This window comes from Trachypithecus francoisi, unplaced genomic scaffold (genome assembly GCF_009764315.1).
Source record: "Trachypithecus francoisi isolate TF-2019V2 unplaced genomic scaffold, Tfra_2.0 Lachesis_group17, whole genome shotgun sequence".
NCBI classification, from domain to species: Eukaryota; Metazoa; Chordata; class Mammalia; order Primates; family Cercopithecidae; genus Trachypithecus; species Trachypithecus francoisi.
This window is the reverse complement of record NW_022681462.1, coordinates 8603653-8631199: the sequence shown is the minus strand read 5'-3', so window position 1 is coordinate 8631199 and position 27547 is coordinate 8603653.

The following is a 27547-nucleotide window of genomic DNA, read 5'->3' as shown; positions in this document are numbered from 1 at the left end:
CATTGGTTTATTTATAAGTGTGAATATTTTACATAATAAAAATTAGACTGCCATACTATTTTGTTTTGTTTTGTTTTTGAGACAGGGTTTTACTTTGTTACCCAAGATGAAGTGTAGTAGCACAATCTTGGCTCACTGCAACTTCAACCTCCCAGGTTTAAGCTATTCCCACCTCTCCCTCTCCTCCCCAAGTAGCTGGGACTACAGGTGCATGCCACCAGGCCTGGAAAATTGTTGTACTTTTTGTAGAGACAGGGTTTGGTCATGTTACCCAGGCTGGACTCAAACTCCTGAGCTCAAGCGATCCACCTGCCTCGGCCTCCCACAGTGCTGAAATTCCAGGCTTGAGCCACCACACCCAGCCAGCTGCCATGCCTGGCAGAGTTTTTCTTTTCACTTTATATTATATTGATTTCTATCTAAATCTATTTAAAACTATCTATTTTTATTATTATTTGTAATGGCTATATAGTATTTCATAGTTTATATTACGGAATTTTATTATGATTTATATCATAATCATTTTAGCCTTTGCCTTGCTTTTAATATTTTTCCTACTTATTAGTTCGCTTTATTAAAAAAGAGAGCAATGTTTCCACAGAGATTCTCACACTTTATCATCATTTATACATAAGTGTTTTTGCTGTATAGATTCCTAGAAATGAATTTCTGTATCAAAGATCAGTGCATTTTAAATTGTAATAGATAATGAAAAACTGCCATTGCAAAAGGCTGTATCATTTTCTACTCTCACCTACAAACAGTACAAGAGGGCCCATTTCTTCACAACTCATGGATGCTAAATATTTTTCATAAAGTTTTACCAATCCAATGTATTAAAAATGGTTATCTCATTTTAAATTTTCATTTTTTGCTTCATTTCAAACGGTTATTAGCCATTCATATTTCTTCTATTAATTGCTCATTCATTTCATTCATATCCTACACTCATTTTTCTGTTGTGTGATTTATCTTCTTATTACTTTCTGAAAACTCACTACTTGATGTTTAATTTGTATATAATGTAAACATATAGGTTTTTGTCTGTTCTTTACAATGATCTTTCCCAACTAACAATTATAGAAAATCATCTGTTACCTGTTTATATTTTTATAGTTTTTAAAGTTTAGATTTTGAATATCTCTGGAATTTATTTTTATGTATAGTAGGAAAATATGGTTTTTTTAACTCCTCCAAGTGATTCTTGTTCCTGTTCAAGTATACCAGTCACTGTTATAGATTACAATGCAGCCCAAATGCCTGCATTTGAAACCCAGCAATCCTTTTTTACTTCATTGTGCATCCTAAATGTGAGAAAACGTACTGTCTTACTGGGTTTTAGAAAATACTGAATGAGTTAAGACATGTAAAGAGCCTAGATAGGAGTATCCTTTAGCCCAGGAAGCCATGATCACTGCATATATATATATATATATATATATATATATATTTAATTTAATTATATATATATAATTAAATTAAAGAGTTTAGCATGGTGTCTCCCATGGAGATACCAATACACATCTGCGTTTTATCATTAGCATTATTATTTTAATATAGCTTAAACATCTTGTTTTTTGTATTCGATTCAAATCGTAAGCCTGGATGACAAGGCGAAACCCCATCTCTACAAAAAAATACAAAAATTAGCCTGGCATAGTGGTGCACATCTGTAGTCCTGGATACTCAAAAGGCTGAAGAGGGAGGATGGCTCGAGCCTGGGAGGTTGAGGCTGCAGTGAGCTGAGATTGTGCCAGTTGTACTCCAGCTTTCAAGACAGAGTGAGACCCTGTCACATAAAAGAAAATAAAAAACAAACAAACAAAGTATATTGCTACTTCCCCAACTTCTCTCAAAATTAAGGGCAGAGTCTTCATGTAGATTTTCATAGGATTTTACGGAGCCAAAGGCTCCTTAAGGAAATGCCACTTTAAAACAAAAGATACTTTTGTTTTCTTGGTCATCAGACTATTTTTAAAGTAGTTAAGTCCCAAGGGTTGTTTTTTTTTTTTTTTGAGACAGGGTCTCACTCTATTGCCCAGGCTAGAGTACAGTGATACAATCATAGTTCACTGCAGCCTCAACCTACCAGGCTCAAGCTATCCTCCCACCTCAGCCTCCTGAGGAGCTGGCAGTACAGGCATGTATCACCACACCCAGCAATATATATATATATATATATTTTTTTTTTTTAACTAGAGATGGCTTCTTGTTATGTTGCTCAGGCTGGTCTTGAACATGGGTTCACATGATCCTCCTGCCTCAGCCTCTCAAAGCGCTGTATGGGCCTGAGCCATGGTGCCTGGTCCTGAAAGTCTTAAAAGTGTTGGTTGATACAAGTCAATTGCAGTACATAGAGCCTTTTCAGTGTTACTGGCAATGTTTCACTTAATCAAAGAATGTGTTTGGTTCTTAACTATACATATTGAAAGGCTTGTGGGTAACCTCTGTCTGACATCCCAGCTCTGAATATCCAGTGGTCCAATGTGCTTGGGCCTCCCAGGCTAGAAAGCCACTGTCTCCCGTGGACAAAGAGTGGGCCTGGTGACTGGTCCCTCTGCAAGACCACCGGGCACGTGCCAGGTCTGTCCATTCATGCTGCACAGGTTGAGTTTCTCCAGAGAAGAAACTGGGTTCCACAAGGTATCAGAAGACCCCAGCCACTCACTCTTCTCTGTTTTTCTAACTCTACTTATCAACCAAAGATCTTTCTTTTGGTTTGGTGAGACAGGAGATGACAATAAAGTCTGATTGTGCTTTATCTACACTTTGCGAGTCCAAGCCTCTGTCAAAGTCCACTTAAAATAATTTTTAAAAAGAATCTGCTCCTAGCTCCACTTCTAAAAGCACAAAATAAGTCTGTAATCAAATGAAATCCAGAAAGCGTATTACATTTTGTCCAGCACCAGTGCACAACATAGAATTCTGTTAAGTGTCTGTGGTTATTATGGTTATTGGATAAATACTATTTACGGAGCACTTACTGTGATCCAGGGACCATGCTAAACACTTTACATGTATTATCTCAATTAATCCTCCCAGCAACCTTTTGAAAAGGTTCTTTTTATTATCCACAGTATACAGAGGAGAAATAGGAGGCAGAGTGTGGCTGAGTAACTTGCTAAGGTCAGAGAACATAGCGGAGCCGGCTTGAATTTAAAAGAAAAAAAAAAATCAAGTAAGATTTGTTTTCTTAAATAAGCTTTCTATCTCTTTCCCCAAACTGTTCTTCTTAAAACAACAAAACACATCCACCTAGAATCATTGTAACAAATTACTTTCAGTCCAGTATTAATAAAAATGCAGAAGAGAAGGAAAGTGGGAAGAATAAATCTCTAAATAAACAAGCAAAAACAAATTTAAAAATTATAGCTCTACCAACTATCTTGGAAAGTCTAATTGTTATGGTCTGAATTCTGTTCCCCTGAAATTCATATGTTGAAGTCCTAAGCCCCAGTACTTCAGAATGTAACAGTATTTGGAGATAAGAGCTTTAAAGAGCTAATTAAGTTAAAATGAGATCTTTAGGATGCGCCCTAATCCAATGTGACTGCTGTCCTTAGAAGAAGATGAAATTTGTGCATAAAGGGGAATGACCATGTGAGAAACATAGCAAGAATATGGTCATCTGCAGAGCAAGGAAAGAGGCCTCAGAAGAAACCGACCATCCCAACACCCTTGATTTCAGACTTCCAGCCTTCAGAACTGTGAGAAAATAAATCTCTGCATTTAAGCCACCTGATCCATGGTATTTTTTAAGGCAGCCCAAGCAAACTAACATACACCAGTATTTTTGTCAAAGAATTGGGGGAGCCAGAATGCGGGATTCACTGAGAGTTGCACTGTAACTCACAGCTTCTACACTGGCTACTAGTAATTTGCAAGAATTTTCTCACATAAAAGATAAAAGTGAGAGTCTAAAGGGTACAAAGAAAATCTTGGAAATGGAAAAAATAACTATTTTCATGTGAGCCTCTCCCACTTTTTGTAAACAGGACCTTTTAAAATTACCTATACAGAGGTAGATATCTTCTGCTTGCGTGCTCTCTCTCTCTCCCTCTCCCTCTAACCCTCTCTTCTCCTGTTAACATTTCATTCAACATCCTTACATGTGACAGGCTTCATTCTCTCCACAGGTGGACAGGTATGCTGATTAGGCTAAGAATACATTCAGTTATAGAGGAATGCATTAACTAGAGACATAGCATGACGTTCTAACTGACAAACTCCTTAACATTCAATTTGGCTTTGATATTGGTGAAGCAGGACAAGAAGCAAGACATCAACTAATTTCAGCTACTTGTGGCTTACCTACTCACATTATCTCACCACAACAATGGCTCCCCTTTTACCATCAGTCAATGGGCTAGGAACAAAATCAGTGACCTGAGCTTGATCAGTCTCCCAATCACAGCCATGCTCCCCCAGAAGCTGTGGGGTAACTGGCTTTATGCCAGAGCCAGCCCTCCCTCATTTCTGCTCATTAATAACCTTTCCTCGCTTTTGTTTGGATCTTAGTGACCTCAACCCTTCACAAGAAGTTTGTCTCTTTTTTTTCTCCCCGACATGAACATAAAATGGCAGATAATAACCTACAGAAATAAATATAATTTAGATGTAAGATAAAATATATCTACTATTGTGTGTATGCATGAGTGTGTGTCTCATTGGCATGCACCAGATTGTACTAAATGGCAGAAATTTCCCAAGGGAAGATAACCTCCAGATACTGCTACAAAGCTTTATTCCCCACACTCTGCAAATTATTAAATTTAAACACTGCTTGATATGACTCTCCTAGGAGAAGGGTGTTTTCCCAGGTCCATTTTTAATTTACCAGTGTGTATATGCATGTGGGCCTATAGAACTGGCCTCGCAAATGCACACATTGCTAAGAGAATCTGAGCAAAAGCTTCAGATTGCATAACCAGGGGCTGCAAATTGCTGTCTAAAACTAAGAAAACGGTAAAATGCATATGAAATTCCTTCTTCTTTTTGGTAAGGAAAAAAATAGATAAAGGTTCAAGTATCCATCTCCCAGGGCCCACACACCCAGACACTTTCCATTTCCATGAGAAACAGGACTAAATATTTTTTTAAATAGTGCATGTGCATGTGCATGTGCAGGTATATGCTGGCATGTGCACCACTGTTCATTTCTCACAGAAGATAGTCATGTTTATTGATGCATTTTACTAAAGCAAGAGAAGCAACACAAAGATTAAAGAATCATTTCTCATCAGCATTGGATAGTCCTGTATCATGTGCCAGGGACATAATTTATAGCATTCTTTTAATCCTGCTTCTTCCACTTGCTTAGTTTTTACTGCTTTTCTATGACAATCAGAAAAGAATACCTGGTAAAACAAAACCTTGAGTGTCCCATTATGAATTTTACCAAATTTCGCCACAAAACTTCTTGCCTTTTTAAAGAATGTATGGGTCCCATTAAGGAATTCATGAATTTCTCTGCAGACAGAATTTCTTTACATACAGCTCCACAGAAGGGCTAACCCTGTCACACGTGCAACCTTGAACACACAGGGCTCACCTTAGAGATTGTCTTGTTACCTTGGCTAAATCCATTTAAAAGCAGACAGGCATTAGACAATAATTTCAATATTAACTTACTCTTCTTGCTGCTTCATCAGAGCAAGCTAACAGGATGTGAGCACCTTTCACCCTTCACCTCGTCTTCCTCTAGTTCTCTCCCTATGTGTACCCTCCGCACTGGTAAGGTGACTGCCTTCCTCCTGCCAGCCTAGTTATTTATTGACATAAGCTTGCTTTCTGGGGCATTATCAGCTTAATGCATAATTCAAAATCTCTTGCATATGGCCTGCACTTTTGCCTTATCCCTTGCATCCTGAATGAAAGATAAGAGGAAGTATTTCCAAAGTGGTCACAGAGAAGGATTCCTGAACATTAACATTGCACCCCCAACTCCTCAGAAAACTGCTTGCCTTGCAGCTTCCACACACCTTCACAAAGGCTTTGTACTGAGGAGAAAACAGTCCAAGAGATGGCCAAAACTTTATACCAAGTGGGGACCCAAGAACCTTTCAGATCAAGAGGTCTCTAAAGGTGGGGAAAAAATCAGTTATTACCTTAAGCGTCACATCCTAGCATGGCAGTCAGATGTTGTCAGCAAAGCGATAGTTTCAAACGTCTGTAAGTCAAAACAAGAAAAATCAACTTTAGCATTTTTTTTTTCCATGGGGCCAGGTAAGGTACATGTGTGTTGGAAGGGGAGAGAGGAGAGTGAATGGGAATACGGGCCAATGGAAAAGGCTTCTTAACATGTTGAAGGAAAGAAGAAGAATCCAATAAAGAGCCAAGAAGAGGACAAAAGGGAGAGGAAGAGGGTGAAATGTTAGGATGTAGATGAACTGGGGGAGAGGAAGTGAAGAAAGAGATAGAGGCATTTGAGAAGAGCGGACTACAAGATCAACTGTATTAGAAGGTTAATTCCATCAGAACCAATTCAGTAAAAATGACCAGAATGATTTTTTTTTTTCTCTACTTAATTGACTGCCTTCTGATTGTGTTGATTAAATTAACTAGCTTTTTTTTGTTAATGATGTGTGAAAAGAGAAAATAAGTGGATAAGCCCACCTGCAAACACTCAGATCCAGGTAACCTGTATGCTCTGACTTGAACACATTAACAACTTGACTGACATAAACATGCACACACGCATATGTATGCATGTGCATGTGTGTGGCAATGTTGATTTTGTCAAGAATTACCATCACTGTCCCCCAGAATTTTCACAAGCATGCTGTATACATGTATATATAATATATACACTGAGCTTTGCTTTCTATGATCCAAAGATTAATTATCTTTTTGGAAAGCAGTTTGTCCTAAATAGAGTAAGTATGCTGTATAAATGTACAAGCATCCTTTGTCAGCATGACTTTTAAAATTCTAGCTTACTTCCCCCTAATGCACCTAAAGTCAAGACATGATACTAAAAATCAGAAGGTCACCAATATCATTTGGACTTATTACTAAATACGGGATTCTAGTAGATGCTTTTTACATGCCTTTTTTGAGTCTACCAAGCAATAATGCCTCCTTTTTTGTAAACATAAAGACATGAATTATTAAAAAATTAAAGACATTTAGAATAATGGTCTTTCATAGGAAAAGTATTTATTTCAACTTTCATCATTCATAGTTTATTGCATTGATTTTTTTTCATCAGTTTACTCAGTATTAGGCTTCCACTGAACTCATCAATAAGAAATGAATTTTGGTAACTTTCAAGTCCACTATATTATTTTTCCTTTTATTTGTAGTGAATTTCTCTTCTCTCAATGGTATTACTGCAATAAGTCAGTCATTATTTCTTTATGTTTTCCTTTCTTTCTTTAGTATTTCATTTCCCTTTATAGCACATCTTGTGATCACAAAGAAAACAGAGATACTTATTTCTTTTAACAGTTGAAATTGCTGCAAGTGATTTAGCTGTCATTTAATTTGATTCCTCTCTTCTGTCTGTGGACAAATATGTTTAATGTACTGGAAATTATGTTAATAAGAAAAAGCATTATCTCATTTAATGAAATAAATATACAAATATTTCACAATAAAATAAAGAGGCAATCTTCACTGAGAAAAATGTCTTTTATGGTTTGCATAAAGTAAACAAATGAGAAAAATTTATGAATTCATTGAGACACTGACAAAATACACCTACATTCGGGGGTTGGCATGGCCGCAGCTTAGTAAATGAATTATCGACAACTTAATCAAATATGTTTTTGAAAAACATGGACATATATTAAAAATCAAATTATTAATTTTATATTTTCAATTATGTCAAGCTAGATCATTTTATTTTTCTGGAATGTACCCTAGGTTTTTATAAAGTTTTCTTTGTATTTTTTCTCTTCTACTTCAATGATTGCTATTGCTCGAATTAATAATTATAAGCAATCTCACAGAAAACATGACCAACTCATGTAACTATAAAAAAGGTTAGAATCCTTTTGATTTTGCTAATCATAACAGAGTCAATGAACTCGTTCCAAAGCTTTTATATATTAAAATGTATCTAATGCACAAAAAGGTTAAATAAATATTGTTAGTGATTTGAGCTAAACTTGAAGCAATTATGTAATAAAAGCATGACCACAGTAACAGAAACACATAATTAGCAATTTAATTACTGGCATGAAGACAAGCTAAAAATGTCAATAAAAAAAAATCTTTAGTGACAAGCCGATTTTTATTCTCTTTACTGCAATTTGAGAGAAATATGCACCACCTGATGAGCAAAACTATTTTTATAAAAACCACCTAACCCTCCACAAACTGAAATATCTAATTTAAAAGATTTCTGATTTCATATCATTGCATAGTGAATCATTACATTTTATCCCATTTAGATTAGCACTTTCTTTTCTCTGAAAATACAATATTTCCAGTCAGCAAGTAAAGAACATTTTTTTGTTTTTTTTAAATGAATTAAAGTAGCAGGTGTTCTGTTTCAATTTCATTTTTTCCAGCTTCTATAATGTATTTGACAGCAATGCTTTCCTGTATATGACATTCCAAATATCCTATCTTTTATCTTGTAAATTTCAGTTGAGAAACATAACTAAACCATCAATTGCTTTAAGGGGAAATAAATGCTAACTACGGTAGATAGTAAGGCTATTTAGGCCTTTCTCTAGGTTTTTCACAATTTCTTTCCCTCTCTCATCTCTGTAGTTAGGGTTACAGATGGAAGGTAAAGGAGAAAAATGAGTAAGCCAAGTTTATTGTGAAATGGTCCGCTTGTATTTTTTCATTACAATCCCAAGTTTCAGATTTTTAAACAGTCCTCAACTATTTATCGTAACATGTTCCATGTATTCTTACCACCTTATATGTCACTAGTATTTAACCAGTAACAGGAAACAGATACCTCTAGATAGAACCATAATGATGGAAGTTTTCCATCTTGTGATAAAAAGTGAATCATCCTGGCTGGTGTTCAGTAACCACTTGTACAAACCCAATACATGGAGTGAAATCATGAAAGCCAGACTTGCTAAGAAGTTTGGTCTATAAATACCCTTGGGGCATGATGGAATACACTTCAAAACATGAATCCCAGCCACTAAGAACATAATAAATAACTCTAATAGTACTGCCTTTATCATGAACCTACTGATTCTGATCACTTTAACATCACAGTTCCAATCAGATATCCTAACTAAATACTTCATGCTTGAGAGAGGGTGTGTAACACAAACTCAAAAGGTCCAAGGAAATTGAAAGTACTTTTTAAAATATGTTTTACTTGGCTGTAACTTGATACATTTTTTTAAAAGCAAATAATTGGGAGATAACTTTTTGGGAACTTCTTTGCTAATATATTGGTAACTTACAATTATTCACTTCCCACATATATTTCAATTAGAGGTCTCTCCTGTTAATAAAGACTTCCCTTTTCCAGTGAGCTTTTGATCACTGTGTATTATATATCACTATCAGCTTCTAAGTATCTGTTTTAACTGTAAACCTAAGCTTACCTGGATTTTTCAACTATAATTATCTGGGCTTCAAACTTACCTTCTTTGCATAGTTTTATAGTCCAGACACAAGGAATTGTCAAGAGCTTTGTTATTTAAAAACAAGCATGTTAATTTATAAAAATTCCATGGAAGACCTTCTACATTAGCTATTACGGAGGCTGGTTAAGCAAAGATACCTGTCTTTACAAAGAAGATGGTGTGCCCAACAATATTGTTGCCTCCTAATTGAAGTGTAGTTATGATAAATGTCAAAGAGCTGACACAATAAATACAAAAAAAAGTTAATAAAATAAAGGGAGCACAGGGTCTTGTGAGCAGCTCCCTTTGTAAGTGAGTACTTTGGGGAGAGTTTCATAATGCTTTAAAATGCAGCATCTCATTTGAACTTAGAAGCTGAACAGTCGCTTCTACAGGTAAAGAAACTGAGATTGAAAGAGGCTAACTTACCTAAGCACAAATGTATTTGAATGGGGACTAAATCACAGTTTTGTTGACTCTAACTTCAAGGCATGAAGAAGAAAGCATTTAAGATGAAGGAATCATTGAAAAAGTAAGTCAGGTAGAGAGGAAGGGAAGTAACTTAGGCAACATACGTAGGACTAAGGTGGATGGCTTACTTAGGGAGAGCTGCAAAAGCAGTGAAAAGAAAGATTGGAAATTTAAGAGATAAGAGCAATAGATATTCAGAAATGTGTTCTCTAGACAGTGAGGAGTCACTGACATTTCTGAATAGAATGGTGGTATAATGAACAGAGTGAAGCATGGATTGAAAAGGGGAGAAACAAAAGGCAAAAAATGGGTGCTATTGGTGCTGTACTCAGAATCCTTTGCCCAGGCACAGCCATCCCCCAGATGCTAGGAGAGTTGGCAGCTAAAGGCTCCCACCTGCCTCTTTTTCTGCAGGATTGTTCTTAGCCTGGCAGGATCGACTTCACTGCAGAGGTTAAAACTCTACAACCCACAAAAAAACTGCCTGACATGGAAGGGTGGGGCAACAAAAGCCACTTTCTTTGATTTGAGGGACATCAACTTAGTGGGGTAAGCAGTAGGTAGATGTTAGCTTTAACCACATGCCCTGCTCTGTTTCCCCATTCCCTTCCTCTTCAATGCATCCTTGTCTCAGGGAAACCCACTTGAGAGAAAGCTCTTAGTACCTGCACTGTCATCCTCTTCCCTGGGGGAAGAATAAGCCATGATGTAAACAGTTGAGTAACAGCAAACTTGACTCACCCAGAGAATAATCAGTACACAGAAAATCAGCCAGGGAATGAATGCATGGAGGCCATCGAGATGTGATTGTGCTTTTCTGGTCTTCTTGGCTTTAATTGTTCAAAGAACAAAATTTGTATGGCATCACTGGGGGAAAGTTTATAACTCAACCACTCTAGTCTGCACAGGAGATACAGTGAAGCTTCCATTTCAGGTGGACATGAAGAAAAGGAATATTCTTATGACAGAAACCCACCAGATACTGGCTTTCCCTGTCCAAATCCAATCTGAGTTTTGTGGCTTAATAAATCTTTGTTCCATTTCTTGCCCAACAGGAAACATCCCTGCTGTTTGAGCAATAACTAAATCCTAAATTTGCATCTGTATGTACTTAAAATGTGAAATGACAAAGAAAAAATAGTATTTTATAATACTGAGAAGCTAAAACGAGCTGTAAATAAGTTTGTTTTTTAAACATAGCAATCATATTTCTCTTGTGCCCTGACATAAACAACACAGGATCTTGAATTCTCATACAATATATTGGTATTCTCTATTACATACTGTAGGGACACTAACTGTTGTTGTCTAAGTCTAGGTAGAGTTCTGGTTCTTCTCTAAAAAAACTCCTGGTGCTACTTAAGGTGATATCTATCTGCCACAAAAAGAAATAAAAAGTTATTCAGTGAACTTTCAGAATGTAAATTCTAAGACATCTCATAACAGTTCCATTATGAGGGAGGAAAGGAGATAAGGGGAGAGGAGATGTAGGGGAAGGAGAGGGATGACCAACAAGAGAATATGAGAACTTAGTACCCAAACTACAAATCTTCATTAACTAATATGGCTTAAGTTTCTTTTCTTCTTAATGAGAATCATTTAGTTTTCATGAAAAATTTCTTAGAAATAACTTGCATTTAACATTTAATCTTTCTCCTTCTTTTCATATACACTGTATTAATAACTACCTGATAGCCAATTATATCTTCCTATTGTATAGTTTTGTAGCAAATTTATGTTCAGAATGAATTCCCTGCTTATGCAACGTGGTTGGTTACTCATAATAATGAATGGAGATATCAAAAGAAAATGTTAAAATTCCATAGTATTGTTCTCAAACTTGAGCAAGCTTAACCTGAGAGCCTGGTGAGCAGATTCTCTCTGGGGCCCCACCTCCAGCATCTTGAATTCAGAACTGAGGACAGGCCAGGAGTCTCTTAGTTTAGTAAGCAGTATGGGTGATTCTAATACAAGTATCTGGAGACTACACCTTAAATGACCTAGAGAGAACTCACACTAGCCTTTAAACTACCTTTGCAAATGGTTCTTAATACACCTTCCACTACATCTCTTTTATATCCTAAATGACTGGGTTACAGTGATGGTGCTAAGGGTGAGAAAAAAATCTAAAAAGGGAAATCAGCTTTGGTAAAGGAAGCAAGGATAAAGATAATAAATTTGAGCTGGGAAAATTATAGTTTTACAGGGAGAACATCACCAGTCACAGAATAAAAGACAACCTCTGAGTGTTGATGGTACTGTCCTTGAAATATAGCCACCAACTTCCCCTAAATAGACACTGGCCCTTAGTTAAGTGATGCCATCTGGAGATCAGACTTAGTTCTCAGATAAGTTTTGAGAATGGACTCTCATAATTTACAGTGATGCATTTAAGAATTGAATAACATTTACCTAAATGCATAATTACCTAAGTATAAATCAAGTTGTTGCTCAAGGTAATAAATACTCAAGAAAGACTTTTCACTTCCATTTTGGATAAAGCAATTCCTCTTCAGCATCATGTAGGATACATAATTGTGAATCAAATGGGGTGAACAGAAAAGAACTGTTCTGGCAGTTTCTTAAACAATTTGGATCACTAAATGAACTTCAATAAAAATGGCAATGGTGACAATGAAAGAAGTAAGCCTTAACACATTGAAATGTAAAGACAAATTAATATTAAATGTTTCTCCCAAAACAGTATCTCTGGGGCAGGCATACTGCAGCTGAACTACAAATGGCATGTATACTTGTGGGTTGTGTAAAGAGAGGTGTCATGGAGAAAGGTGCTTTAAAAAAAAATTGAATGTAGTCCAACAAAGATTTGGCAGACTACATATTTAAAAGGTTGGGAATGCTTGCAGAAATTGATTCATTCACACTGTTGTGAATCATTTAGCACACACTTCAAAGAGAGTTTAGCTTCTTAGTCTCTGCCTCCCACTTCCTGAGAAAGGCTGTTAATCAAAATGAAGACTCATAGATACAGCCTTGGGAACAGGACAAAGGCATGAGGATGAAGGAACACCGCGTGACACACTTTTACTCCTCTAAGGGTAGTTTGAATTTTTTTGGTTTGGGTGTTTTTTTCTTTTTTCTTTTTCTTTTTTTGAGAAGTCAAGGTTTAATGCAGTAGCATCACTTAATACACAGATTCTTAGACAGGGGTCATTATTATAGTTATACAGAAACATAAGCGGGTCCCTGTTGAGGAAATGCTTCTAAATGTGTCCAAGTCAAAAACTACACTACTCATTTCACTTAAAAGCAGCTCTCCTCTGAAATTATTAGATTATAGAGTAAAGGAGAGCATTACCATAAGTTATCTAAATTAAATGATTAAAAGCCTCTGTATGTGTAAAAATCTTTCAATTATAAAAGAAAAATATATTTCTTTAAATAAATAATTTTGACACTATTTTAATGTTTTTACAAAAAAAGAATAATAATAAATCCACCAATTCAGTGGTAGACTTAAATAAGGATATTAGATAAAAACCACTGCAAAAGTTAAAACTCACACACAAACACACACGCACACATGCACACACATAACTGAACAAAGTGAATAAAATTTGCTATATTTATTTTATTTTGAAAGGACCGGTAAATTTACTGGTACTGTAAAAATAACAGGTGATAAATTACCAGTTCTGTAAAATATGCAAGTGATAAATCGTTAGTAGTTAGGGTTGATAAATGATATTTTCCAATAATTAAAATAAAAAATCATAATTAAAGAAAAAGTACATAGAGTAAATACATATTTACTGTCTGGTTGATGAACAAAAACAAATGTATAGGTTTATAAATGCAAAGTAAGATGAACCATAGCAGTGGATGTAATCCTTTGAGATGGGTTACCCACATCTCAAATGGAATTCCTCATTCACTATGCCACAACCAATATTCACAAAGTTAAGCTCCTGAATATGTATAACCAAAAAGCTCTTCTCCTACGATTATTGCAGTATACTAATGTGCTGTGTTAACATCATATTTATCTGAAAGAAAAAAACAGTAATAGGAAGGGGAAGGTGAGGAGGAGGAATTCACATTTTAAAGTCTGCCATAACAGACAGCACACGATCCAAATAACAGATAACTTAAAGGTCACTTATATTTGGTTTCAAAGTGCATAATATACCTTCTAATATTCATCTCAATCTATCCCTTGCATAGCCAAACAAAAGCAATGACAGACAAATTTACTGCTTGCCTCTTTGGCCTAAAACAAGAACTGTGGATCTTAATTCTTTATCTTAAAACGCTTATTTCATCATGCCTTCAGTAGATCAGACAAGTTATATTTTTTATTTAATTCTTCTAACCATCCTATTCCTATCCCCATCTTATAGACGATGATGATGGAACGGAGTGGGTAAGTAACTTGCCTGGCATTGTACGTTAACACTGTGCTTCACCAGTTCTTATTGTGAATCAAGGCAGTGGGAAGGCATCCAGGGTAGTCATTGTTTTCATATTCATAACTCTTGGTCAGAGCTTCTCTTCTCAAGCTTCAGTCTGATTCTTTGTATAAGTAGGTTGCAAAGAGGGATTTCATCACATGGACTCTCTTTCCCTCCATGTTTATAATTAATTTTCATTTGGCAATTTGTGACTGGAGCTGTGATTGCTGAGAAAGTGATTCCTATAGACTGAGGACGAACTTGTATGCTGTTTAATTTAAAACACCGGTTCTCAATCCTGGCTGCACAATTAGAATCACCTGGGGAGCTTTAAAAAAAGAAAGAAAGAAAGAAAAGAAATGAAGGAAGGAAGGAAGGAAGGAAGGAAGGAAGGAAGGAAGGAAGGAAGGAAGGAAGGAAGGAAGGAAGGAAGGAAGAAGGAAGGAAGGAAAAGAAAGAAAGAAAGATCCTTGCCCAGGCCCTATCCCCAGAGATTGTGGCTTAATAGGCTGGAGTGGGCCCAGACACTGGTATTGTTTCAAAAACTCCCCAGGTGATTCTAATGTGCAGCCAAGGTTGAGACCCACTGATTTTACAGCCTGGGTTCTGCAGCCATGATATTTCTGTACAACAAGGCAGGAGAGTGGATTTCTAATCGGTAGTACACTATGGATTGATGCTCTTTAGCAAGCAGATCTTAGTTTTGTAAGCAATAAAATGGGAATAGTAGTATATTTCATACCCACACTAAATAATTAAATTAGAAGTTTCTTTTGTCCCTTCCAGATATGGGTCGATCTAAAGCCCAAGCACTTCTTTTGGGATCCTAGGGAATGGGAAGTGGGATATAAGTACAACAATAAAAGGGAGATATAATTAGCATCAATTTAAAAACATAACAATAATCAATGTTCTCTATTTAGACCAGGGGAACAAATATATTAGATAAATATTGTTACAAGCTAGTTTAAAATAAGTATTAAATTTTATTTCAAATTCACATTTATACAATTTAAGAATTTCAGAAACAATGAGGTATTGTTATAAGATGGATGGATTCATCTTCCAACATGTTCGGATAATGACACTGCCCATATTCAGGCTTCAAACTCTATCCAGGAAGTTTCTGCCAATACTTTAGAGATATGTTTCAAAACTTAATAATTTGACTTCTCAAATAAAAAGTTACCAAAAAACAAAAGCAGACCACTATTTTCTTTAATTTTTGAAGAAAAGTTTTCCAAATAGTAATGGCATTCAAAAGCATTTTAACGCCACTGATTCTTTTCAGGTGCTCATAGTAACACTTAATAGTAGCATTGTGAATGCCTTAAAGTAAAACCAGTAGTGCAGATATTTCATTAAAATCCTAGATTCCTTTTAACTCCAGTGATACAACAGGGTGATATGACAGTTATGTTATATAGAGGCTTATTACATTTTGATGTCAGGCGACATCACTCAGCCTATATTTGTATGTATGATATACCTGAGGTTTTCACAGAAAGCAAGACAAGTACAAGAGTGATGAGAAGCTCAAACGCAATACTTGACCTAAATACATTATGTAGCACTGGGTATCTGTTAAATAGGTCAGCCTGGGTGCTTAAAAGTTATGCAAAACTTATTTCTGCCATGCAGGAGATATGTCACTAGTCAAGCTGTATAAAAATCAGCTTTCTAGGCAGGAAGAAAATTTTCCTCATCACTGGGGGAAAAAAACTCTTTCGCCATACATAAAATGTCTTAAATACTATACTACACTTGTCATATGTCTTTAGGCCACAGAAAGTAATAAAAGCAATGAGGCTGATGAAATGCCTAAGAATTCTGGGATTCATTTAAGTGGATGGGGTTCTTTGAACACTGCTATAGAAATTCTTATTCTTCCAGCAAAAGCAAATGGGATTTCAAAGGTGCACAGGTCTCAGCCGCCAAACCTAAGTGATGAATATTTTTAGAGGATGCAGACCTTACTGATTGCTTTTAACAGTGATGAAACATGAAAAGTTACATCTCATCAGGGATAAGGTGGTCTTCCTCCTCTACCTTCACCCATCTTTAAATAGAGGTTTCTTGTTTTTGTTCAATGTGGCTTCACTAGCTGGCTTAAGTGTGCAAGCCATTATTTTAAAACCATCAAATAAATCAAAGACTTCCCAAACTCTTTTTATGCTCAAATCAATAATATTTGATGGTGTTAAGGTTTCTGCTTGACCACAGGCGCTGAAACATAGACAATGGTTCTGAAAATGTGATCCTGGTGATTGACAGCATCAACATTAACAGGAAACTTGCTAAAAATGCAAATTACTATCCCATTCCAACTTAACATAAGAACTCTTAATTATCCTTTACAATTACTGATAAAAATTCAGGTAAATTAAAGAACATTCCCAAATCTCATATTAGCCAAATTCAGTCTCTTGCTTCAAATAAACTTTTTATAAACAATGGGCAGGCACAATGTGTACAAGCTATTTAATACTGACAACTTGAATTTGGTCAGTATTAAAAACTCTCAAGGGACGTCTCTGCTTCTGGAAATATGAATTAAAGCAATGGAGCTGTTCAGAAGAAACAAGGTGTGAGGAAAATAAAAGCAAACTGCACAGACTTCCCACTAATCAATTTAACATTTAGGAATTGAAAAAAAAATTACATAAAGTTTAATAAGGAAGTTAATTCATAGCAAGGTGCCATATGTGTGCTTTAAAAAAAAAAAATGAACTTTCATAGGTAGGCACTAGGGAATATAAAGTCCCCAAATCCCCATAGATTTGTTAGCATAATAATATATACTAAGTGTGGATAAGATGTTTCTGACTTCTCACTGAAGGACTGAGTTTTTACCTCTCACCTCATTACCCTCCACACACTGTAAGTAGGTTTAGTTTAATGTATTTGAGTTCCATTTCTGAGAGCACAAACTCTTATGATTTTGCATGACTGAAAGACAGTCATTAAAGAGACAGGAAATGAAGTGTATGCAAATTTGAAGCAAGCTAATAAAAAAAATTCTTTAAAGAAAAAAAAAAAAAACTATCTGTTCCCAGTAACATGCTAAAAACAAAACTCAGAGCAAAACAGATCACAGCTGCTCAACTAAACTGTAATACACTCTGGGAAACGGCATCCGCCTTATCCCATACACCTGTTTGCCAACAATGAGATGGCAGCAAAATCTGCACGAGGAAATTCAAAGGCAAAAAGTAAACACGCTTCCTCATTTTGCATGATCACACTAGACTCTCAAACAGGTTTTTACTACTATCTTCTCGCTGATAGACTGAACTTCACAGGGAGATAGTCACAGACTACAGGTAGCTTCTGAGTCAAATTCAGTTCCTCTGGGACATGTGATTATTATCTTCTCTCTCTGACCTAGTGAATGTAGCAATGCCCTACACGCATAGTATTTCTGTCCTAAAGGCATTTATGTGCCAAAACCTTACCCCCTAATGTTCATAATAATGTTAGGCAAAGTGACAAAAATAAGTCTGCCCTTCGTTTGCATATCGAAAACAAAATACATACAATGCTGCTGCTGTTTTTATTGCTTTGTTATTTCATCATTATTCACCATAGTTCTTGCCTTCATTTGCAGAGTTTGGGTTTTAATGTAATGGCCATTCAATAAAAATGTTGCTTTTAAGGGTTTGCATATCATCCCATTTTCTCTTCAACCCTTCAGCAACCATATGGCAAGCAATCAGGTCTACAATCACTAGGTCCATATTATGTAGAGCATGATTTCGGCATTATGCTATTACCCATCTGTTTCTGTAGAAAAAGACATGAACCCATGTATAAGAGGTCAGTGGTTTCATTGCACATCGTATTCCAGAAATCTATCTCTGCTCACTTGAGATCACTTTTGTGATTTACTCTAGTCTCCAGGCCAGACTTTCTCTCTCGCTCTCTCTCCTTTTTTTTTTTTTTTAAAGAAATACAGACAATCGGCACAATTTGTCTGTCTGACTGTTGTATAAAATTATTTGTAACTGTCAGAATAGGCACTTAAACTTTCTTACTTAAGGATATTTATCTCGAGCTTCTGCACTTAAAAAAAAATGTGGGCGGTGGAGAGAACAAAAATCAGTCTCACCTGATTTTACATTTTTAACTGTCTATACAATAAAAATGACAGAATTTTCAGGCAGAGGCAGACACAGAGCAAGGGAGAAAGTTCAGGCTCCTGCCTCCAATTTTGAGGTTCCTAACAACAACCAAAAATAATCCTTCTGTACTCACGGAAAGATTTTATATACACACACACACAAACACAACACATATATATGTGTGTATGTATATTTTTCTGTATATATGCCTGACCTGTGGGTCATATACATGATTTTTGAATAGCACATCCAATTTGAGTGGTGAAGTCCCCAGAGTGCTTACTTATTTCATAAATAGCATTTATAATGAACGTCGGACACAATTATTTATGCCTATGAAAAGACTGAAAGTTTGGAATTTGACATATCGTAGTAAGTCAACGACTTTGTTAGGTAAAACCTGCTACAAAATACTTACACATCTTCTGTACTGTATCAAGATATTATTGGCTTGAAATTGATTTAGGAAGCAGGACAGGAACAAACCAAATGGGCATGAAGCCTGATGCAGGAAATCTTTTGCAGAATCTATTGGGGCCAACAGGAGTGGCTCAGAACAGATGTGCTTTAATGCCCTATCTTGTGCTTCTCAAACCTGGCTGCATGTTGAAATCAGCTGGGGCGGTTTAAAAATTTCTGATACCCGCCGGGCGCGGTGGCTCAAGCCTGTAATCCCAGCACTGTGGGAGGCCGAGACGGGCGGATCACGAGGTCAGGAGATCGAGACCACCCTGGCTAACACAGTGAAACCCCGTCTCTACTAAAAAAAAAAAATACAAAAAACTAGCCGGGCGAGGTGGCGGGCGCCTATAGTCCCAGCTACTCGGGAGGCTGAGGCAGGAGAATGGCGTGAACCCGGGAGGCGGAGCTTGCAGTGAGCTGAGATCCGGCCACTGCACTCCAGCCTGGGCGACAGAGCGAGACTCCGTCTCAAAAAAAAAAAAAAAAAAAAAAAATTCTGATACCTGGGTCCAAACCCCAGAGATTCTGACTTAATTAATTAGGGGTGTGGCAGGGACAACTGGATTTTTAAAAGCTCCCGTGATGTTTCTCAGCCTAGACTGAGAACCTCTGGTCCAATAAGACATAGTTAAATAAAGATTCTATTACTTAATTTCACCATTTAAAAAATGCAATGATAGGGTAGGGTGTAAATAGTACAAATGTAATGAAAACTATAAAATGCTCAAGGTATAACAAAGCAAGAATTACAGATGACAGCCATCAAGTACAAAATAGATGCTATTTAACAGCTGAAGTAATAATAGTGATGAGGCTTCTGTATAGATTTGGCCTATAGTTTTACTTACAACTTTCAAGAAAACAATATGACAGAACATGCAAAAAGTTCTCTGTTAAAGAATTTTAGTAAAATACTGCCAAATTTAATTAAAATTCTATAATTAAAATGATCATTATAATGTAATAGAAAAATAAAGCCAAATTACTCAACATTTACTATATATACACATATATATGTATATATATACATATATATACACACTAATACTCATTCACATAAAAATCATAAAGGAAAAGGCTATATGTCTCTTTCATAGATGATTCGTGTGATCATAAAGTCTTAAAGTCTTGATATATGTTATATTTTAGAATCAATATTCTTAAGGGCAAATACTTTGGACTACAAAACTGAATTTCCCACAGAGTTTAAAAAGATAGTTTCAATTACATTAATGTTTAATACAATTGCTACAAGTAAGAAAATCTAAAATTAAGGCTGACTCACAGAACTTAACTCACAGAAGTGAGCAGGAAAATACATGGATATAGCGCAAGTCGGTTTGTATTGAGACTGTTAAGACTCTTTCTGACAAATACTCTATAACCAATTAATTAAGTAATTAATTGAACCTGCTCACCATTTTTGAACTGAAGGGACAGAAATTAATAAATGAGAAAATTCTAGTTTCTCCTCCTCCTCCAGTTTTCCATCATCATCTCTTTCATGTTTTTTCCTTTTTTCCCTCCAAAGGCTTCATACTCAGCCTTTCTTCCATCTCCACACATCGAAATCTATCACAAACATTTTATTCATCCAAAGAGTAAATGAAGGAAAATAGTTTTTTAAAATGGTGTTGCTAAAACGACCTAAATTTAACCAAGACCCAAAGACTTAAGCGGATGGAACTTTAATGGCAATGTATTGAGGTGAGTGTGACAGCATCCGGGTGCACTGAAAACATGCTAGTAGATAGCCTAACTCCATCTTCCCAAGGCCATGCTATGGCTATCCACAAGAACACATCTTTTTGCAGAAGAGCAAACTTTGCAGGACTACAGTCTTGGCGGATGTGTCTTTTTCTACACTGAAAATAGCAGACTCAACTGTCTCACTTCTGAGGGTTAGACATCAGCACAGTAGAGAAGTTGATACAAAGAGACTGATTCTAGCGAAGCATTGTACACAATGACATAAGATCTGAATTTGTTCAATTTCATAGTCGCTCCTCTCTTTTCTTTAGTTTTAGTTTTCAATATCATAATTCTTTTTAAATTTGCATTCTGTCAGAATTAACCCTGTGTTAGATTTGCCCAAAATACTCAAACTAGCTGAATCAGTTTTGTTAAAAATAAATAACTCGTTCTTGTTATTGGTACGTGAAAGTTCATCCTTTTCAACAATACTCAGAATGAAACAAAATGTGTTGATTATATGTTGATTAAAAAAAATTCTTCTAAAAGTGAATTAAACTGGGCTGTAATATGATCATATGGATAATACAACTAAATTATTTTAAGTATTCAAGGAAAGAAAAGGAAAATATTCCACTTGTGAAGGTTAAAATCGTTTTCATGATTGCCATAAAATTTGGCCCTGTGCTTTCTGGAAGTCAGGGAGAGAAACACAGTAATTCGTAAAAGCATTATTATCATTAAGAAGGAAGCACAGCAGTTCTTCAAATTAGACAAAGATTTTCCTGTCACTAAATTTTGGAAGGCAGTCTCATAAGGGATATTATACAGGTGGCCTTCACTAAGGTAATGGACATGGTCCTCAAACTTCTTAAAGCAAAATAAAACACAGATACTAGACCTCTTTGCATGAGTTTTGTGTATCTTCCTCTTCCATGGCTTCTGTTTCTTATTCATATTTTCTCTTCACATGTATTTCCAACTATTATTCATATTTTATTATATATACCTTATAAGCCACCTTGAGACTTTTTGGTAACAGTGCAGAATAGAGAAAATAAACAAACAAATTTTTATAAAGAGTTAATAATGCAGTGTTGCTTCATCAGTGTGAGATCCAATGCTTAGTTGAGAATCTTGCCACTCTAGGTGAGATTCCTAGTAATTTGTGAACCTCCATGGTCTGAGTCTCATCCTAGCAACATAATCATCAGTAGTCTAAGTGTTAGACTCCAAGGCATTTCTTTTCTAACATTAATGTACATATGAATCACTTGTTGAAGATGCTGATTGAGTAGGTGTGGGGTTAGGTCTGAGATTCTGCATTGGCAGGAAGCTTCCAGGTGATGCTAATGCTGCTTTAGTCATCAGACAAAACTCTGAATAGCAAGGGTAGATAGCCAGTGACTGAGACTGCACTCACTAATCAGGGTACAAGTATTCTACATTGCTAACTAGAAATCCACAATCATGGACAACCAAGTAAGCAGGTAGTAGGGTTTCATTTTATTGAGAAAACTGTGAAACCTAACCATATGGTCTCTGCCTGTAACTGGACCATTTGTCTGTGAGTTCCCTTGGCTATGTGTGAAAAAGATTCTTTGTCTCAAATCATTTCACATATTGGTGTTAATTATTTGCTTGTTTTGTTTCTGGTCAAGTGAGATAGTAAGCATCCTAACAGAAAGCACCATGTTTATACATCTTTGTTCTCCTCTCTTTCTCCCAGCCAGTAGTGGTCACAGGTGTTGCACACATATGTATGGTTGTAAATGAATAATCAGTCAGCAAGCAAAATACAATAACATGGCCCTAGGCCTACCCTTAGTAATCACAAGCAGTAATCATTTTTGGAAACTATTAAAACCAAAAGTATCAAAAGAATTTGAGATAGAGATTAAGTAAAATTGGGAGCATACAGTTGACAAAAGCATATCATAATTGAGTTTTACCATCCATGATTCTTGCTAGATTTCAAAAGGCCTTCCATCTATTCATGAATTCATTAAACATTTATTGAGAGCCTTGCAACTTACAGTTTGTTGAAGTTGACAAAAATGAAGTTGACAAATAATTAAATTCCAAAAAGAATAAGAATAAACGAAATGCATTGTGTTAGTCTGGGTATTTTGGAAAGCAGATGCCAAGATAGGATTACAGAAGAGGCTAGGATAATCCTCAGACCATGGTGCAGCTTGAATATGAAGGAAGGAGGGTTGGGTAGAAGCTTCCCAGACTGCTCAGCAAGCATAGAGGAGTCCTTGGCCAGAAGAGAGCCAAGGGTCCCAGCAACAGGACTGACTCAGTGCGTAGCAAAGCTCAGTGATTGGCTAACGCCTGTGGGAGGCATGACCTTGGCACAAACTCTGAAGTAGATTTCAGAGCACACCAGCTGGGGTCCTTGGTAAGTGACACTCCCTGTAGTTGGGGATGTACAAGTACACCCTTACGGCTGTCTCAGGCACTTTATCAATGTTAATACATATATGAGGCTACTACAGACCACTGACACATTTAGATGTATGAGTAGATGTCAAAAATGTTCTAATTTGACAGCTCCACACAAAACATTGTGAAAGTGTGCTCATTAGCACCATCAAACATGTCTGAAACAGTCAATATACTTGATAAAACCACACACACCTCAATATAAGGAAAATATATTAACATGCAATGCATTAACAGATTGTACTGTTCAGTCAAATTATTTCATTTGAGATTCATGAGCCGGTTTTTAGATTCTATATGAATCTAGGGGGGAAACAAACATACCTTAAACCAAGTTATATACTTACATTCAACTTTTTGTTTTACGTGATATATTCTTTATACTATTCTTTCCATTACATTCCTTGAGTTTACCTTATAGAAGTGGTATCTGCATATGTTTATAATTATCCCATATCATTTTTGAATGAGTTTCAAATAAATTCAAAGTTGAAAGAATTTAAAATGTATTTTATTTTTATTATTATTTTTAGAACAAGTAACATAATTATGTATTATTTCCTTTATCCATATCTACCAGCCTCACCAAATAAGATGAATTTTAAAATATTATACATTAATATTTAATATATTTAGCATAAATGTATATTGCATTGATTATAAAGCCTATTTGTTAGCTGATATCTGGTTAAAAATGATAATTTTTCTATTCTAAAACTCTTGTGTATGAGTCAATATTCTATTTTTTAGCAAAAATAAATTATTATTCTATACTACCTGATCACTGTTTCCCAGTTCAGAATTAAATGCACTAGGGGACAGTTTAACTTTCATTTGTTATATCAATCAAATTTTATAAACTATTTCATTTGGTTGCCTGCATGCCATTCTGTGGCCAGCCATGAATTAGCTTCCCCTGAGTATAAATATGATTGCCCAGTTTGATGTTCAAAGAGTCTGGATGAGCACATTTTCGGGTCCCTTGGATTGTCCATTCTCATGCCCAAGGAGGTACACGGCAGGTTAGGAGGGCACTGTCATAGTTAAACTGTTTGATCCCTGCTGCTGCTTCCCCAAGATAGAGAAATAAAAGATGCCTGTGGCTCCCCTATTATTCCATTTTTTCTTATTTTAAACGTGATGGCCTAACCTTTCACACGAGCAGCAGGGAACTTTGAACTTTTCAGAATTCATTTAAAAATATTCAGCTCAGTATTTGTTAATGATATAAAATTACATCACCACAGAATTTACCATGAACCTGGGAAATACGTAAAAATTTACAAGGCTAAAAGAATTTTTTCTTTTCAAATCTGAGAATACAGTTTCAAGGAAAAAAAATCTCTCAAATAAGATTTCAAGATATTACAGTCAGAACTGGAGAAAGCTTATGTCAAAACCCAATTCTTATGGGAAGAGGTCAAACTCTAGAGTAAAGGAGAAATCTGACATGTTTTTCTGTGATTAGGTCATATGAGAATGCTTGAGGTGACAGAGGAAAGCTACATGGAGTGTTACATCTTTGCTATTAATGAATGTTTGCCACATTTATATATATAGTATATATATTTCATAACGATCACATGGGAATGAGGCCTTTTCCAACATTCCACATTCATCATAATTAAACATTTCAGAAGGTGGACTGAGGAGCCAAAGAATGTAAGCAACAAGATCATAAAGACTTCCTATTACAATGCACCAAGTGCAAACAGGGCTCCTGAAATAATGAAAGGAAACAAAAGAAGACAAGGCTTAGGGTAACAGCCCTAAAGTGGATTATTGTTTCTTGGAAGAAAGGTTCACATCTAATTAGCAAAGCTACATTTTATAACTCATATTGTATAAGACATAACATATAAAACAGAACAAAATGAATAAACAAAAAAGTTAAGCTGAAGAGATTCTCAACTACTAATCCATATGATTATCATCTAGCTTGTTACATTAAATTTTATTGTCCCATACTCACCTAAACTTACAGCATCAGAATTGTGCACCCCAAAAAGATGCTATAATTATTTAAAGGATGTTAAAATTATAAACACAGGTGGTAATTCCATGAATATGCTCTTAAGCTTTTGAAAATAACTAACTCCCAAGTGTTATTTTTTTTAATGGACAAAGAATAAAGAATAATAATAAATTACAACAGCAGTTATTATTCGCCTTCAAAAAAAAAAAAAATCCTTCCTAGACTTTGACTACCTAGATCTGGAGAGATCCAAATATTAGGCCTGTCATCATTCCACTCTCCTGCCACCAAGCCATACATTGATAATCAATAAGGAGACTCTTGCAGCTAATCTCAGGCTTAGCTAGAAGCATCGACATTAGCGCCAGAAGCAGCCACTGCCAATCGATAGGATTTGGCAGGTGATTTGAAACCTATTTGCCATTGTTGACTTAAAGCATGTATTCTTTGGAACACTCAATTTGGCATTTATCCATATACGTTTGGTATTATTCTGCAGGGGGGTGTGTGTGTCTGTGTGTGTGTGTATGTGTGTGTGTGTGTGTATGAGAGGGAGAGAGACAGAGAAAGTTTCATGTGTCTAATTTCATTATAAATTCTATCAGGGCAGAGACCATGATTCCACTTCTTCTATATCCCCCTGAGTGCCCAGCACTGTGCCTGGCTCATATTTGTTAATCAATAAATATTTGGTGACTTAAAAAAAAATTGGTCGACCCGTAAGTTTCTTGCCATATTTGTCCCTACTCGCTTGTTTGATTAAAGCAACATATTATGACCTGACTGAAATAAAAATGAAAACCTATGACACCAAAGGTAACCGGAGGGGTCTCTTGAGTATAGAAATACTGGTCCACAATCTCCCATCTGCAACTGTGAAAACAAAAAGCTCTGAAAGGCTTTTCATAACTCATGTGGCAGCAAAACCAGACCTGAACTAATTTCAAGATTATTTCGAATCTTTATTTATCCCACTCAATGTGAATATTCATACACTGCAATGCAGAAACATGAATGTGTTTGATTATAGGGTGCTGCCCCAGACCCAGCTGGAGATATTGCATAATCTGCAGTATATGCACCATAGTACCTTTCTAAAAGAAAATTTCTAAACACATCTCTGTCTCAGGGGTTTTAGGTAAGGGATTGAAGAATGCATGTGTACGCTTCCTGCAACCCATTCCCTGTCCACAAATGAGCTACATCACTTAGTCTGATTCAATAATTTCTAAAGAAGAGACATTTGAACTTAGAGTATAATGAAAAAAGAAAAAAGAAGAAGAGACATTTGAAAGAGATAATGCTAAACAAATCAACTTATATGCCATATCAGATCTTTTCATATTACAAAGTGTTGAGATGTTGAATATGGGTTGTGGATCGCATTGGGGATTATGTTTCCCATTTGGGAACACGTTTTCCATTCTCTCTACCAAAAGGTATTTCAATCTATGAATGGCTACTATGTAGAGGAATTTCATAGTTTCTCTACTGGATTTTCAGAATAAATTACATGTTAAAGGCTGATTAAATCATAGTAGGGTTTCATTTGATCCCTAATATTTCTAAACATATATAGCAATGCACTGTACCACAATAGGGTCCCTCGTTAGTGTTCCCTTGATGACCTCACTTGATTTTCATATATAATATGAAAAAATACATTCTCTTGAATTATTTTTAATATTATAATATTAAAGGAAACTTATTTGATCACTAGAAAAATGCAAAAGAAGAAAAATAATCAAAAATATAATTTTCAGTCTTTAAGAATCAGAAATTGTATACAAATAACATACAAAGACATTTAACAGGGTCTCTTTAAGCTTAAAGCATTATTCATTCAGCCTTTGCCAAGTGCTTTCCTTTTTGCATGAGTTTGCCATCTCCCAGCAATGCAGTTTATTGTTGCATGTGATGGGGAAGAGACCTGTTTGTACCGTCACAATGGCCAATAAACCTGAGCTGGAGACTCTTCATTTTAAACCTAAAATAAATAACTAGATTTCATTTAAACCTACCTATGTGAACCACCGCAATCTTCCTAGTCTTCACTTTAGCTGCTTTTAATGCCCAACTACTTAGGAATCACAAGAGTGTCGGAGTGTTTAGTGACTCTGATCCTCCCATCAGTAAACTGATCCGGTGATAAAACGGAAAGGGCCTTGTACTATTTGCATTTTTACTCAGTTTAGTCACAGATCACAAAATAAATTAGTAAATTGAGCAACAAGGCTTCCCATTTGCAAAACCCCAACGTTCACAGTAATCATCTATGCTTAAATTCACAAATCCTTAAAAATGTAATAATTTCCCTGTCAACTAACAAAAATAACAGTGCTACAGCATTCATTTAGAACTCCCTGTGTGCCAAAGGCCATGGCTGTGTTTGAATTTGGAATTTTAATATTTAATAAA